The sequence below is a fragment of the Anomaloglossus baeobatrachus genome, chromosome 9, assembly GCF_048569485.1.
Source record: "Anomaloglossus baeobatrachus isolate aAnoBae1 chromosome 9, aAnoBae1.hap1, whole genome shotgun sequence".
Lineage (NCBI taxonomy): Eukaryota > Metazoa > Chordata > Amphibia > Anura > Aromobatidae > Anomaloglossus > Anomaloglossus baeobatrachus.
In genome coordinates, this window is record NC_134361.1 from 51499420 (window position 1) to 51516076 (window position 16657).

Consider the following 16657-nt stretch of genomic DNA (forward strand, 5'->3'; position numbering starts at 1 on the left):
GCCTAATACAAATTCTAATACCCTATTCAGTAGGACTATCAGCTGTGTATCCACCAGACTTCTGCACAACACAACTGATGGTCCCAACCCCATTTATAAGGCAAGAAATACCACTTATTAAACCTGGTGGCTACTTTGAAGAACCTAGAATATAAGACATATTTTCAGCTGTTTCACACTTTTTTGTTAAGTATTTCATTCCACATGTGTTGATTCATAGTTTTGATGCCTTCAATGTAAATCTTCAATTTTCAGAGTCATGAACATAAAGAAAACTCTTTGAATGAGAAGGTGTGTCTAAATGTTTGGTCTGTACTGTATATATATATATATATATATATATATATATATATACACTGTATATGTAGACTTTGAGTCAATATACAGTATTTATCATAACATTCTTTTTGCATTCTACCATTAGCCAGTAGCTGGCAGTATGTGACTGTGGAGAGAGGAAATGACCAACACAATGAAATTATCAGCCAAAAAGCAGTCTGTAAATATTTGCGTTCACACATAGTTGAGAACTGTATTGGTATTTATGCTGATATTGGACGTTCATAGGGTAAAATCTGTAAGATTGAGCCAATGTTCTTTATAAAAGTTTTGATGCCTGTTTGGTTGATATTATCTTAATGTCTTACATTTACTTTCCTATTTATTCTTTACTACACTTCAATTTGGACCTTTTGAAAAAAAAAAAAAGAAAACAAAGGAGAAAACCCCATAGAATCCTTATCAGCATGGTTCAGGCTTTTCCTTCTCATGAATATTGATTTGGAGTAGTATGGGAAGTTCAGTTAAGTTGTAGGTGAGATCCCGGCTACTCCATCTCCTATAAGTCATATTTACATATAAAGAACAACAAATGTGACCAAGTCATTTACTATCTGGTATCCAGCATACCAATAATTCATATTTATGTTATGACAGGGCGATTTTTTATTTTTGTATCTTCACTTTTTCCTTGATTTCTTGGTAATATGCTGTTATGATTCATGCATGGCTCTGTCCTTCCTGAGCCGGTGCATGTATCCTGCCTCCGGGAGGGGCCTGCTTGTTCTGGCCTCGTTCTGGGTGTCACGCTGCTATATGTTGGTGCTGCTGCCTCCAGGATGCAGCCAGTAATATTTCTGGCTCTGCTGTGGCTCCATTCCTATGAGACGTGCTCTGGTTCTTGTCTTGCTCCCTTGTACTGTTTGTCCTGACCGCTGCTCCCCTTGCCCGACCTGACTTCCATCCATCTTGCCTAACCTGACCTCAATTACCCCAAACTGACCTGACCTCCATTTCCACGGCCTGTCCTTATCTCCGTTCCCCCTGCTGATCTGTACCTCCATCCCTCCTACTCGTCCTTTTGTCCGTACCTCCTTTTCCTCCTGTCTCCTGTCCTGTCCTGTGTTCCCCATGTCCTCCCCTCATCTTGCCTGACCTGACCTCCGTTTCCCCGGCCTGTCCTTATCTCCATTCCTCCTTCTTGTCTGCATCTCCGTCCCTCCTAACCGTCCTTTTGTCCATACCACCCTGTCCTCCGGTCTCCTGTCCTGTGTTCCCCACGTCCTCCCCTGTGCTTACTTGCTCTTCCGGTATCCAACCTCTGCTCTGTTCTTTGACTTTGGCTTGTTTTCTCCTCGGTACCGACATGCCATCCCGGCTTAGACCCTGACTGATCGACTATCCCTGCTCTTGTTAGCGACCTCTAGTGAGCGTCTCTCTAACTACACTCAGGAGTTATTTTCCTACCTGAGTCCCTGCTCCCCCTAGTGGTAGCTTGACATATACTTTATATTGGATTCCATATGTTAAAAAGAAACTCAATGCCCCCAAACCGCACTTCATGAGTGTACTATTATATCCTACATCAAGAAGTGTAAAACATGATGATATTATTGAAATTCCAATCTCGATTATTATTATTATTTATTATTATAGCGCCATTTATTCCATGGCGCTTTACAAGTGAAAGAGGGTATACGTACAACAATCATTAACAGTACAAAACAGACTGGTATAGGAGGAGAGAGGTCCCTGCCCACGAGGACTCACAGTCTACAGGGAATGGGTGATGGTACAATAGGTGAGGACAGAGCTGGTTGTGCAGTGGTCTACTGGACTGAGGGCTATTTTAGGTTGTAGGCTTGTTGGAAGAGGTGGGTCTTGAGGTTCCTCTTGAAGCTTAGAAGATTAATTACTTTATTTACATACTAACTGTTGCCTCCATATTTTCTAGGCAATCTTTTCTTTTGAGCACTCATAGTTTTTATTTTTTTTCTGGACAGCTTAGAAAAACATGGACGGACAGACAATATTTTTTAGTGACACATATGAAAACCTTAAAACAGCATTATGTATATAAGTGATCCAAGTCTACAGACCATAATCCTGAGATGAAAACAACAGCTGCAGTCACCGTAAACTGTAAATTATGATAATTACAGAAAAAATAATCTGTAAAAGTTTTTTCAGCTTAAAAAAAATCCAGGAAGCCTTAAAAAATTTTCTACAAACAGGGCAAAAAAGTGCCTAAACAGGTGGACGTCCAGGCAAAATATCAAAGTCAACAAGTTGCCTCATCACAAGGTCTATCAGTTCTTGCGTGACAAACACGGCAGTGGAGGCGGCTCGTATACTTTGTAATAGTGAGATCATAGACGTCCATGCAAGCACCCGACGATGGACATTACACAAGTCTGAAACGGTGGCCTGAAAAAAGGGGAAGAAGCCTCGACTTCAATCGCCTGCCAAATATCACCGCTCTGCATACAATAGCTACCATTAGCTACCATTTGGCAGATGATTGTGCCCTACACCAGTCTCCTGATGAACCCCAACAATTCGGAAACTCATTGAGCTTTGGAGGCATTTTGTGACCCATTTATGTGATTAAGGTATCAGCTCTATGGCACTCCATATTGATAACCCAGAGATAAGTACTACATTTTCAATCTTTTCCCGGTCTGGGGTCATATGGCGTTATGTACTGTATCCTGCCCATGCATTGTAGAATAGTCTTTTTCATCTTTTAGAGACTAGGGAGATCAGGGTCAGTTATTAGGTATAGCCACCGTGGAATAGGGGCACCACGTCTCTCATTAGGGTGCTAAACCTCCATTGACAATTATGGTAAATACCCTCCCTTGGAAACAGTTAGTGACCCCCTTATAAGTTAGTCCTTATTCATGGACTCCTTCTGATACCTACCGATTCTTAGAATTGTTTGGCATATGATTGTCCTTTTGTGTCTTTTCTAGTTTTTTTTCTAGGTGTTTTTTTTAATAATAACGAATAAATAAATATATATTCTTAATATTTCTAAGAAGGTATATGCTGTAAACTATAGATTGTAATATGTTCAGAAAAATGATCGAATTGCAGAAAAATCCAAATCTATTAAGAAGTAATGTATGAATTTTTTAAAATTATTTTTAGTTTTAACCCAGAGAAATGTGAAAAACTAAACAATCTATGACTACAAATGTTCAAACGTCAAGCGCTATATCCACAGATGTAGAGACCGACTGGGTCTAGGAAACTGCATCTGATAATGTCTTAGTGCAGATCGGTACAGGTAATCACCTCTTCCTTCCAAGATTGCCACGTATCATGTGTGTTTAGAAGCGATAACCTGCCTTTCTCATTCATCTGAAAATAATTAAAAATATATATTTTTTTTAATGACAATATATTCTGGTTGTCAACTGTAACAAACTAAATCAAAAGCAACTTCATCATATTTTTGGTCATCAGTAGAGTTGATCGAACGGCCAAAAATCTGGGACCGGCGGATCACTGCCAGACTTTAAAAAGAGTCCGATCTGCTCCGGAATCCGGTGCCCATATAAGTCAATGGGGACCGGAATCCGGAGGTTAAAAACGTTTGTGGAGGGGATAAGGGGGTAGGAGCAAGCGCGGCATACTCACCAAGGCGCTGTCATGGCGGCACACACCTTCCGGGTCACGCTATTCCCTTCCGGAGCCGACAATTCAATATTCATTGTTTTCCCCGCCCACCGGCACCTGTAATTGGTTGCAGCTAGATGCGCCCCCACCCTGAGTGGCAGCATGTCAGCTTACTGCAACCAATCACAGGCACCAGGACGGCCGGTGGGCGGGGAAAGCAGTGCAAGTGTCTGCCGGTCATCATGATGGTAAAAAATAAACAATCGTCAGCACAGATATAGCTCGCGGCTGAAGCCCCAGCTGTCGGGCTGTATTTGTGCTGTGTATCCAGTCACACATGCAAGGCTTTGCCGGGTGCTGCCATGGTCCCTCGCATGTGTGACTGCGGTGAAGCCGCATGCGCCTTTTTTATTTAAATAAATAATTTAAAAAAAAAAAAGACGTGTGGTTCCCTCTAATCTTCATCCCCAGCCAAGATAACGCTGGCTGGGAGCTGGTATATTCTCAGCCCTCAGCCGCCCGGTATTGCCGCATCTATTAGATGTGACAGTCCCAAGGCGATACCGGCTCTTCCCGGTGGCGTGAAGCGGTGCTAATCGGGGTAATAGTAGGGGTTAATAGCGGCACACAGCTGCTACTAAACCCTAGGTTTGTGATGACAAAGGCGTCTTTCAGATACCTGCATCACAAACCTGTAAATAAATGTAAATAAACACACACACAGAGAAAAATTCTTTATTTGGAATAAAATACAAACACCCCCTCCTTCACCACTTTATTAACCCCAACACCCTGCAGCTCCGACGTAATCCACAGGAGGTCCCATGCCGCTTCAGCTCTGCTACATCTGAATTTCACAGAGAGAGGCCATAGAACACGACCGCTCTCTGTGATCTCCAGAGAATGAATGAGCTGCGCATTGAGCAGTGACATCACTCAGGTCATTTGCGGTCACAGCTGGAGAATCCCACGGTCCTTCATCTGTGATTGCAGGTAACCTGACCTCAGGTGAAGGTCACTGAGTTCATAGACCTGCATCTCCTATCAGAAAAATCGCAGTTTTAATGGCCAAGAGATGCAGATTTTGTGCTGCAATTTTTACACCATATTCCTGCATCCAATCTACACCTCCTGGCAATAAAAACGCGGTGTTTTGCCGCGGTTATTTTTCTGCGATTTTTGCCATTTTTTTTTGCTAGGAGGTGCATATTTGATGCTGGAGTCATTTGCACCAGCTTTCAGCGCCAAACTTCCACTTGCTGGCAGAATTTTATTTATTTATTTATTTTTTGGGCCAAGGGATGCAAATTTGATGCTGTAATTTTTACACCATATTCCTGCATCCAATCTACGCCTCCTGGAAAAACAAACCACAGTGTTTTGACGCATTTTTTTGCCACGGTTTTTGACTTTTTTTGCCGCGGTTATTTTTCCGTGATTTTTCCCGTGTTGTTAGGAGGTGCATATTTGGTGCTGAAATCGTCTGCACCAGACTTCAGCAAATTTGCAATTTTTTTTTAACAGGAGGTGTAGATTGGGTGCCGGAATATGGTGTAAAAATGTAATAATAATCACCAAATTTACGTCCCTTGGTCCAAAAATTAAAAAGAAACAAAAAAACATTTTGTGCAGTTTTGTGCCAGGAGGTGCAAATTTGGTGTAGGAAATTGGTGTATAACTTCACCAACAAATTGTATCTCCTGGCAGAAAATGGCAATGAAATGGTTTGCATACTGATGGTTTTTGCCTGTTTTTTTACCAGATGTAGATGTGGGATAAAATTTATACACCAAATTTCTGGGTTACATCTGCATCTTCTGGCCAAAAAATCGATAAAAAACCGACGCGGTTTTGTGGCAGGAGATGCAGATTTGGTGCCGCAATATATGCAACCAAATACTCAACAGGTGAATATCCTGTGCCAGAAAATGGAGTTCAATCGTGCCGGGTAATCCGATAACCCAGCACACCATTGAGATGAATAATCCAGTAATCCAGCATTATTGAGATGAATAATCCAGTAATCCAGCACCATTGAACTCAACCATTTGGTTTAATGGTGCCGGATGGAATACTGACTTCAATGGTGCTGGCTGGGTAATATGGACCGGCAGGGGTGTTTATGGTGGTAAATAAATAAGACAAAGAAGGTGTTTTGTTTATTTAAACTAAAGCCAATTGACTTGAGAAACAGAATAAAAACACAACACAACAACAATATTAGATATACAACCTGTGAAGAACCAAGTGGAGGAGGAAGTGAACATGGTGGGGTAAGGGGAAGTAAACATTTTTTGGGGGAGTGGGGAAAAGTGTGTGGGGGGGCTGGTTGTTTCAAATTTGGGGATGGGCAAAAAGTAAATTAATGAGTCAGTGTAACCATGGCTGGGTGCGGTTGATCCACTTGTGTGTAGTCATCATCGTCACTCATCATCCAAAAGGTAGGGAAAAGTCACGTGTGATCCACGCACGATTCATTTTAAGGAATGTGAGTTGTCCACGTTGGCTGGGGACAGGCAGATGCGCCTGTCTGTGATTACCCCACCTGCGGTGCTGAAGACACGCTCGGACATGACACTTGCAGCAGGGCAGGCCAAGACCTCCAAGGCATATTGGGTAAGTTCTGGCCACGTGTCCAATTTTGTCACCCAAAAGTTAAAGGGGTCAAACCCATCAATTCCTGTCTGCATATTTGTGGACATGTACTCCTGCACCATGTTGTGGAACCGTTTTTCCCTGTTGATAGGCGCCATATGACATGGTAGTGGCAGAAATTGTGGCATGGTCATCCTTTTCCAAACTGAGTCAATGTTAACTCTCCTTGGCGACGTGGTGCTCGTGACCCAGCTACGTTGGTGACTTGCTCCTCTTCCTCTGCCTTGTGCTTCCACTGAGCCTCCAGTGTCAGGTGGAAACGCCGTCATTAGTGCTTTTACCAGGGTGCGCTTGTATTGATGCATTCTGTCATTCTGCTGCAAGGATGGAAGGAACAATGGTTCGCTGTCCTTGTACCGCGGATCCAGCAGGGTGGCCACCCAGTAATAATCACTGGTATGAATTGGCAACTCGGCGGTCATTGTGCAGCCACTGCAGCATATATTGGCTCATGTGTGGCAGGCTGCCCACAGGCAACAAACTGTCCTCGGTGGAGGGTGTAATGTTTGTGTCCATTGTATCCCCCCAGCCACGCTGTACTGATGCCCGTGAGCTGGTGTGAGTGCCACCCTGCTGTGCACACAGTTCCTCATCATCCTCATCATCATCCTCCCAAGCTGTTTCCTGTCTGGACACTTGTGTACCTATTTGCTGTTGGTACATGAAGCCAACCTGTGAGCCATGTCTTGATGACTGGCCCGAAATTGGTGTACATGTTCTTGGTGCCTCATGCTCCTCTTCCTCCCGTGGCAGCACATCATGCATCATTTGCTGAAGTGTTTGTTCAAGCAGGCAGATAATTGGTATAGTCAGGCTGATGATGGCATCTTCTGCGCTGACTATCTTGGTGCAGTATTCAAAGCAGTGCAACACAGCACACAAGTCCCACGTGGAAGCCCACTCGGTGGTAAAGTGTTGTTGATCCAAGCAGTGATAATGCCGTGCATGTTGCAGCTGAAACTCCACTATTGCCTGCTGCTGCTCGCACAGTCTCTGCAGTATATGGAAGGTGGAGTTCCATCTTGTAGGCACATCACATATCAGGAGGTGAGTCGGAAGGCCGAAGCGACGCTGACACGTAGACAGGTGGGCAGCTGCAGGTTGAGAACTACGAAAATAAGCAGAGACTGCACGCACTTTCACCAGCAGATCCGACATATCTGGATAATTTTTAGGGAAGCTCTGCACCACCAAATAAAAGACATGCGCCATACAAGGGATGTGCGTCAAACCCGCTACACCCAGAGCTGCTACCAGATTTCGCCCATTATCACACACCACCAGGCTGGGCTTCAGGTTCAGTGTCAACAACCATTTGTCTGTCTGATGTTTGATCCCTGCCCATAACTCCTGTGCAGTGTGTGATTTGTCCCCCAGACAGATGAGTTTAAGAAGGGCTTGCTGGCTTTTCCCCCTGGCTGTGGTTAAGTTGGTGGTAGTGATCTCACGGTGACTGGATGAGGAGGTAGTGGAGTATGCAACTTGGAGTGAAGAACGTCCAGGTGGTGCTAGGACATGTGCTGGAACACCTTCAGCCTCTGGACCAGCTGCTACTAGATTAATCCAATGGGCGGTTAGAGAGATGTACCGTCCCTGCCCATGCATACTGGTCCATGTGTCAGTGGTGATGTGGACCTTCCCACTGATGGCGTTGCACAGTGCACCCTTGATTTTGTCGGAAACATGTGTGTGCAGGGCAGGGATGGCACACCTGGAAAAGTAGTGGCGGCTGGGAACAACGTACTGCTGGGCAACAACCGCCATCAGGCGTTTGAAACTTCAAATTTCCACCATCCGGAATGGCAGCATTTCAAATGCCAGGTATCTGGAAATTGTTTGATTTAGGAGCATGGCTTGTTGGTGGGAAGGGGGGAATTTCTTCTTTCTCTCCAAGGTTTGGGGAATGGAGAGCGGAACAGAGGCATTGGACGGTGTGGAGATGGTAGGTGATGCTGGTGGTGGTCGTGGTGTCACATCTCTTTGTAAGGAGGAGGCTGAGACCGCATCCAAAGAGGAAGCAGGAGCAGGCTCAGATTTGTCATGTATTTTAAGAAGAGAACTCCACTGCAGTTTGTGCTTCGACTCTAGATGTCTCTTCATGCAGCTGGTGCTCAAGTTCTTGAGATTTATGCCTCGTTTCAGACTCTGGCTGCACAGCGTGCAAATCACCCGACGTTTGTCGTCAGGACATTGCTGGAAAAAATGCCATGTCAGGGAGCTTTTTTGAGCAGGTTTTGGTGTGCTCATTTCATGAGCGCAGTGGGCAGTAGCAGCAGATGTGCTGGCTGAGAGTCGGCCGCTGTGCTGCTGGGGCAGCGTGACTACTACTTCCTACTTCCTCATCTGAACTGGACCCGTCACGATGATGGCTGGTAGTCCATGTGGGGTCTAGAACCTCATCATCCCCTGTATCATCTTCCACACACTCCTCAGCCCTGTTTTCCTCAATGATTTGCACACTGAAGATTGGCGCAGCAGTTGGCGCCTATAATAATAATAATAATAATAATAATAATAATAATAATAATAAAGTTTATTTTTTAGCGCCAACATATTTTGCAGTACTTTACAATCAGGTGTGGGCTTGTACAGACAAAATCAAAACCAAATACCTGTTTCATCTTTATCAGATTCAGAACAGATGAGCTGCGGTGGTCTGCTGTCTGTGTGAAGCGTCCCTGCCACATCCTCCTCCTCCTCTGGTATCAAAAGTTGTGCATCTGTGCACTCGTTCTCTTCTACCTCTGGCGCAGGCTCAGGTGTATGGCCCATGGAACCTCAGCCAGCAGAGTCCTCAAACAGCATGAGCGTCTGCTGGGGCTCCGAGAGCTTCGCCAATTTACTATGGCGTGGCACAGGCAATGATGGAGGACGCTCACTGCAGCAACAGATGACTTACTGCTATCTATATGTCCCCTCTGCATTCTTAACAATGGGACTGAGGGACCACAAGGCAGCAGGCAGGTGGAGCTGAATTTAGATGAGAGTATTATGCAGGCTGCGACAGTACCTGTCCTCAGAAGAAATAAAATGGCAGCCCGTGGTCCCAACTTAAAATGGCTGTGATGTGACAGGATTGAAGTGACCACAGCCATAAAGGTTTGTGATTGGTTGCGCTGCAGCTTTTCCCATTGTTGCTAGAGCAGGTGTCAAGCCTGTGAATATTCATGGCTTTCCCTGCCCACATCTGTAACAGTGAAAGTGATTGGCTAACATCACAGCAGCATCTGTGTCACTATCATCCTGTAAATGTAAATAAAACAATTGGTGCAGGGTCCCACCCCCACCCCCGTATTCTGACACCCAGCACAGATAAGCAGGCTGCAGTCCCAGTGCTTATCTTGGCTGTGTATCAAAATAGGAACTGCATGCGGCTTTTCTTTTGTTAAATAATTTTTAAAAAAAAACGATGTGCGATTTCCCCCCAATTTTCATCCTCAGCCATGATAACGCTGGCTGGGAGCTGGTATATTCTCAGCCCGCAGGCACCCGGTATTACCGCATCTATTAGATGTAACAATCCTGGTTCGATACCGGCTCTTCCCGGTGGCTTGATGCGGTGCCAATCGGGGTAATAGCAGGGGTTAATAACAGCGCACAGCTGCTACTAAACCCTAGGTTGTGATGGCACAGACGTCTATCAGATACCTGCATCACACAAACCTGTAAATGAATGTAAATAAACAAGACACAGAGAAAAATCCTTTATTTTAAATAAAGTACAAACACCCCCTCCTTCACCACTTTATTAACCCCCCAACACTCTGCAGTAATCCACACGACGTCCCTCGACGACACATCCAGCTTTGCTACATGTCAGAGCGAGCAGCCATAGAGAAGACTGCCAGCTCTGAGCATAGCCTGAGCCGCGATGACTGGAGTAGACACTGTCACAGGCTAGGGGCGTGCTGTCTGCAACCAATCACAGACGAGAGGACAGCCGGTGGGCGGGGAAAACAGTGCAAATCTCTGCCGGTCACACTGTCAGAAGTGTGCGGGAGATGCGCTGTCAGACATGATACCCGGCACAGCCTGCCGCTGTCTGAGCATGAGCGTGCATGTAGACAGAAACATATGCACGCTCCTGTCAGAAGTGTGCTGCTGTGCTGCAATGTCAGACTCGTGGGTGTCCCTCACAAGTGTGACTGCGGTCTAAGAAAAAACGCATGCAGTTTTTTTTAAATAAATAATTAAAAAAAAAAAGACGTGCGATTCTCCCTAATTTTCATCCCCAGCCATGATAACGCCGGCTGGGGGATGGTATATTCTCAGCCCGCAGACGCCCAGTATTGCCGCATCTATTAGATGTGACAATTCCGGTGCGATACCAGCTTTTCTTGATTGCCCTGGTGCGGTGGCATTCAAGGTAATAGCAGGGGTTAATAACAGCGCACGGCCGCTACTAAACCCTAGGTTAGTGTCATGGCACAGGCATCTATCAGATACCTGCATCACACAAACCTGTAAATGAATGTAAATAAACAAGACACAGAGAAAAATCCTTTATTTGAAATAAAGTACAAAACTCTCCCTCCTTCACCACTTTATTAACCCCAACACCCCTCCAGCTCCGGCATAATCCACAGGAGAAGTCCCACGGCGACACATGCAGCTCTGCTACATCTCAGAGTGAGCAGCCATAGAGCACGACTGCCAGCTCTGAGTGCAGCCTATTACTGAGCCGCGATAAGCGATGACCGCAGCAGAGACTGTCACAGGCTGAGGGGTGTGTCAGCCAGGAACCAATCACAGATGAGAAGACGACCAGTGGGCGGGGAAAACACGGAAAGCTGTGTGATTGAGATGGATCGTACAGGAAGTGAATGCGCGACCCGGAAGCAGTGTGCCGCCATGACACCGAGTCTCGGTAAGTATGAAACTCACATTTATTTCTGGTTTTGTTTATTTTTATTAATTGCAGATTCCGGATCGTGCACCCGGAATCCTGCGCCCGGGTCCGGCACAAATATAGCGCTGAAACCGTGCGGATCCGGACTATTACAGTCCGGATCCGCTCAGCCCTAGTCATCTGCTCAATAGTTGAGATGGACATTAAATTATATTAATATTGCATTTTGACATTGGACATTGCAAAAAGTAAATTGCCAAAAGTTTAAAAATAACATTATTGATGGTATGACAATGGTAGATGAGATGATGATATTTAGATGTCTCAAAGTTCAAAAAATGAACCTGAAAATATAAAGAAAAGTAACATCTAACTAAGCTTGAAATTATAGAAGGTTTTTCCAAAGGATTGTTGAAAACTGATGGAAATTGACATTCATTACATGTTAACCTATGGGGATGGCTAACTATATCCATATGTATAGATCTGTGTAGAATCCAAAAATAAATATATATATTTCTATATACCTCGACCAGTCCTGTTGAGGTAAAATAGAAGAAATTTCAAATAGTGAGGTGAGTGAGTTAGACAACATAACAAACTTATACTTTAAGCACTGAAGCTGGTAGCATCAAAAGAAAGAGTCAGAAGAGATCTCCATTTTAGGAATTGTACAAAACCCAGAGGAAGACCTGAGGATTGGATCTGAAAACCCCCCTCACAACAGTTGTAATTTGTAGAGCCATCAGTATTACTTGGTAGTCCGGTCTGCCGGAGAGAACCAGAAGTGTTTTCTATCTGGTATGATTTGAGGCTGGGTCTCCTGTCCTATAGTCCTGTGTGTGAGGAGACAGTAAATAGATGGATAATCCACATCTTCAAGAAATTTTCTTGGCTGCACTGATAATTGAGACCACAGTTGTCCACCTTGTCTATACAACCCTGACTTAGGGGTACTTTGCACGTTGCGACATCGCTACTGCGATCTCGTCGGGGTCAAATCGAAAGTGCTGCACATCCGGCACCGGTAACGACGTCGCAACGTGTAAAGCCTAGAAGCACCGATAAACGATCGCAAAAGCGTCGAAAATCGGTGATCTGTGTAGTGTTGGTCATTTCCATAATTTCGCTGCAGTGACAGGTACGATGTTGTTCCTCGTTCCTGCGGCAGCACACATCGATGTGTATGAAGCCGCAGGAGCGAGGAACATCTCCTTACCTGCATCCCGCCTGCAATGAGGAAGGAAGAAGGTGGGCGGGATGTTTACGTCCAGCTCATCTCCGCCCCTCCGCTTCTATTGGCCGCCTGCTGTGTGACGTCGCTGTGACGCCGCACGACCTGCCCCCTTAGGAAGAAGGTGGGTCGCCGGCAAGAGCGGCGTCGCAGGGCAGGTAAGTGCGTGTGAAGCTGCCGTAGCGATAATGTTCGCTACGGCACCTATCACAACATATCGCATCTGCGACGGGGGCGGGGACTATCGCACTCGGCATCGCTACAATCGGCTAGCGATGTCGCAGCGTGCAAAGTACCCCTTATTCTTGATGACGTGACATCTTTATCTGGTGCACAGTTGGTTTAATCGGCCTCCACAGTAGTTGCAATAAGATTTTTTCTCAGCTATTTTTCTAAGACACCCATTTTTACAAAGATAGGAGGAATATTGGTTAACAGACTGGAATGAATGTTGGTTAATGCCACGGATTATATTAGTAAGAGCAAATTGTAACCAATATATTAAGAACTGGGCCCAGCATAGAAGATATAACACATAGCATCCTTAACCCTACCGCTCCAGATGGTAGTCCACTCTGATAGTGGAAAAGTATAAAAACATTATACTAACAGGAACGCACTGACATCTCTCCTACTGATTGTTCAATGAGGCATTAAATTATAAAATCTACTAGTTATCACACAGGGAGCACGGGTAGTTGTACTTATGGTAAGTAAGGCCATGGCTGTCATTCACTTAAGCATCAATGATCCAACAGGCAACATGGCACATCTTGTGCGCAAGTGTGGATCATAGTCGCTCTAGAGTAAAAAGTTTATATAGTCATGAGAAAGTCTAAGTACACCTTGCTGGAACTCTATGATCTTACATAATAGGACATAATATAAAATATCTTGTGCTTCAGAGGTCTTCAAATTAGGTAAAGATGAGATAAACAACACAAGACAACACAAGACACAAGTCACACCATATTATTATTTACCAAAAACTACTCCAAAATGCAGAGGCAGTAAGTGAAAAATTAAGTACACCCCATGAATCACTAGCTTTTAGAATCACCTTTAGCAGCAATAACATGAAAGGGTGTACTTATTTTTTCATACATCACTTTTGGATTTTTGTTAAATAAACAATGACACGTTATTTTTTTTTTTATCATGTTGATTTCTGCTATTGTATTTCTCTGCTTTTAAGACTCTCTAAGGACCTGATACTTTTCTGTCCTATGTTAACCCTTAAAATTCAAAAAGGGTGTATTTAGTTTTCTCCAATGAGTATATAAGATGAATTACATCCCAAATTGCAGCTTTTTGCCCTGTATACAGCTTGTCTTTTAAAGCTACAGGATGGAAGTGATGTGAAACCTACCGGCAGAATCCAAGACTTTATCCGAAAGCTCAATAACTGAGAAATGGCGGTTATCCCACATCATATGATGGCATTGACCGGATTGCATTTTCAGCCTCTTATTCCACTCAATGTCCATTTTCTCAGGGAGCTAAAATACAGGAAACAAATTCCATTAAGGTTGAAAACTCTTTGACCCCCAATCTAACAAAGTACCCAACTCTTAAGGCTGCTTTACACACAGCGACATCGCTAGCAATGTCACTTGTGAAAGCACCCGCCCCCGTTGTTTGTACGTCACGGGCAAATCGCTGCCCATGGTGCACAATATCGCTAGTACCCGTCACACGTACTTATCTTCCTAGCGACATCGCGGTGGCTGGCGAACAACCTCTTTTCTAAGGGGGCAGTTCGTGCGGCGTCACAGCGACGTCACACGGCAGGCATCCAATAGAAGCGGAGGGGCGGAGAGCAGCTGCATGAAAGTCACGCCCACCTCGCTGCCGGAGGACACAGGTATGGTGTTGTTCGTCGTTCCTGGGGTGTCACACGTAGCGATGTGTGCTGCCTCAGGAACGACGAACAACCTGCGTCCTGAACCAGCTACGATTTTATGGCAATGAACGACGTGTCAACGATCAACGATAAGGTGGGTATTTTTGATAGTTAGCGATCGCTTGTACGTGTCACACGCAACGACGTCGCTAACCAGGCCGGATGTGCGTCACGAATTCCGTGACCCCAACGACATTTCGTTAGCGATGTCGTTGCGTGTAAAGGGGGCTTTAGTGTGATTTACAGCATTGGTCTCATTATATGTGGAATGGGGTCTTATGAGAAGTCCAAGTTGTGAGAACACAAATTACAAACTTTTTCTAAAATGTCTTGATGTCAACTAAATGTTTTTTATACGTGAATGTAAAAATCCTGTTAACTTCAAGCCCAAATTTGCTATTCTCTGTACATGATGGATTATGTAAAGTCTCCTCTCATCCCACAGATAAGAAGAGGGTGATAGCATTTACCAAACTGTGAGGTTTTTTCATGAGATATTCAATAGCTAAATTTCAGAACAATGACAATAGGTTTTTATGCCCTCCAGAAAGTAAAGGCCCCGTCACACTAAGCAACATCGCTAACAACATCGCTGCTAACGAACAACTTTTGTGACGTTGCTAGCGATGTTGCTGTGTGTGACATCCAGCAACAACCTGGCCCCTGCTGTGAGGTCGTTGGTTGTTGCTGAATGTCCTGGGCCATTTTTTAGTTGTTGCTGTCCTGCTGTGAAGCACAGATCGCTGTGTGTGACAGCAAGACAGCAACAACTAAATGTGCAGGCAGCAGGAGCCGGCTTCTGTGGAGGCTGGTAACCAATGTAAACATCGGGTAACCAAGAAGCCCTGTCCTTGGTTACCCGATATTTACCTTTGATACCAGCCTCCGCCGCTCTCACTGCCTGTGCTGCCGGCTCCTGCTGTGTGCACATGTAGCTACAGCACACATCGGGAAATTAACCCCATGTGTGCTGTAACTAGGAGAGCAGGGAGCCAGCGCTAAGCAGTGTGCGCTGCTCCCTGCTCTGTGCACATGTAGCTACAGCACACATCGGGAAATTAACCCCATGTGTGCTGTAACTAGGAGAGCAGGGAGCCAGCGCTAAGCAGTGTGCGCTGCTCCCTGCTCTGTGCACATGTAGCTGCAGCACACATCGGGAAATTAACCCCATGTGAGCTGTAACTAGGAGAGCAGGGAGCCAGCGCTAAGCATTGTGCGCTGCTCCCTGCTCTGTGCACATTTAGCTGCAGCACACATCGGGTTAATTAACCCGATGTGTGCTGTAACTAGGAGAGCAAGGAGCCAGCGCTCAGTGTGCGCTGCTCCCTGCTCTCTGCACGTGTAGCTCCGTGCGGTGGTAACCAAGGTAAATATCGGGTTGGTTACCCGATATTTACCTTAGTTACCAAGCGCAGCAGCTTCCACGCGGCGCTGGGGGCTTGTCACTGGTTGCTGGTGAGCTCACCAGCAACTTGTGTAGCCACGCTCCAGCGATCCCTGCCAGGTCAGGTTGCTGGTGGGATCGCTGGAGCGTTGCAGTGTGACATCTCACCAACAACCTCCTAGCAACTTACCAGCGATCCCTATCGTTGTTGGGATCGCTGGTAAGTTGCTTAGTGTGACTGGACCTTTAGAGCCATTTTTCTTGGAAATTATTGTTTGAAGGGTGAGATAATGAATAAGTCACATATCGCCCAGATACTGATGAAAAGATACCTGATACTCGAAGACTGTCCTGTTGCATAGATGGTACAGTCGCTCCACCAGATCTTCCTTTGTTACCTTTAAGTAGGTAACATAGATGGAAGTAGGAGAAATAATGTCTTCCAGGAAACAGCCGGGGATGTTACATTGAGGTGTTCTGGTAAAGATAAGGAATCTTCTATAAATCCACAGGAAACCTTTCTTACCGAGGTCATGGTTTTATATAGAGATAGATACAACCAGCATATCTCACCTCTCCTCTGTAGCGGAGGTCTCCTCACTAACACATGGTAAATTATCTGTACAGAAATATCGGAGAGAGAAAATAATTTTTATGAGGTTCAAATCAGACATGTCAGTATGTAGGCCCATACTCGAGAGAGGTCCATAAATATGGAGTGTGAAGAGC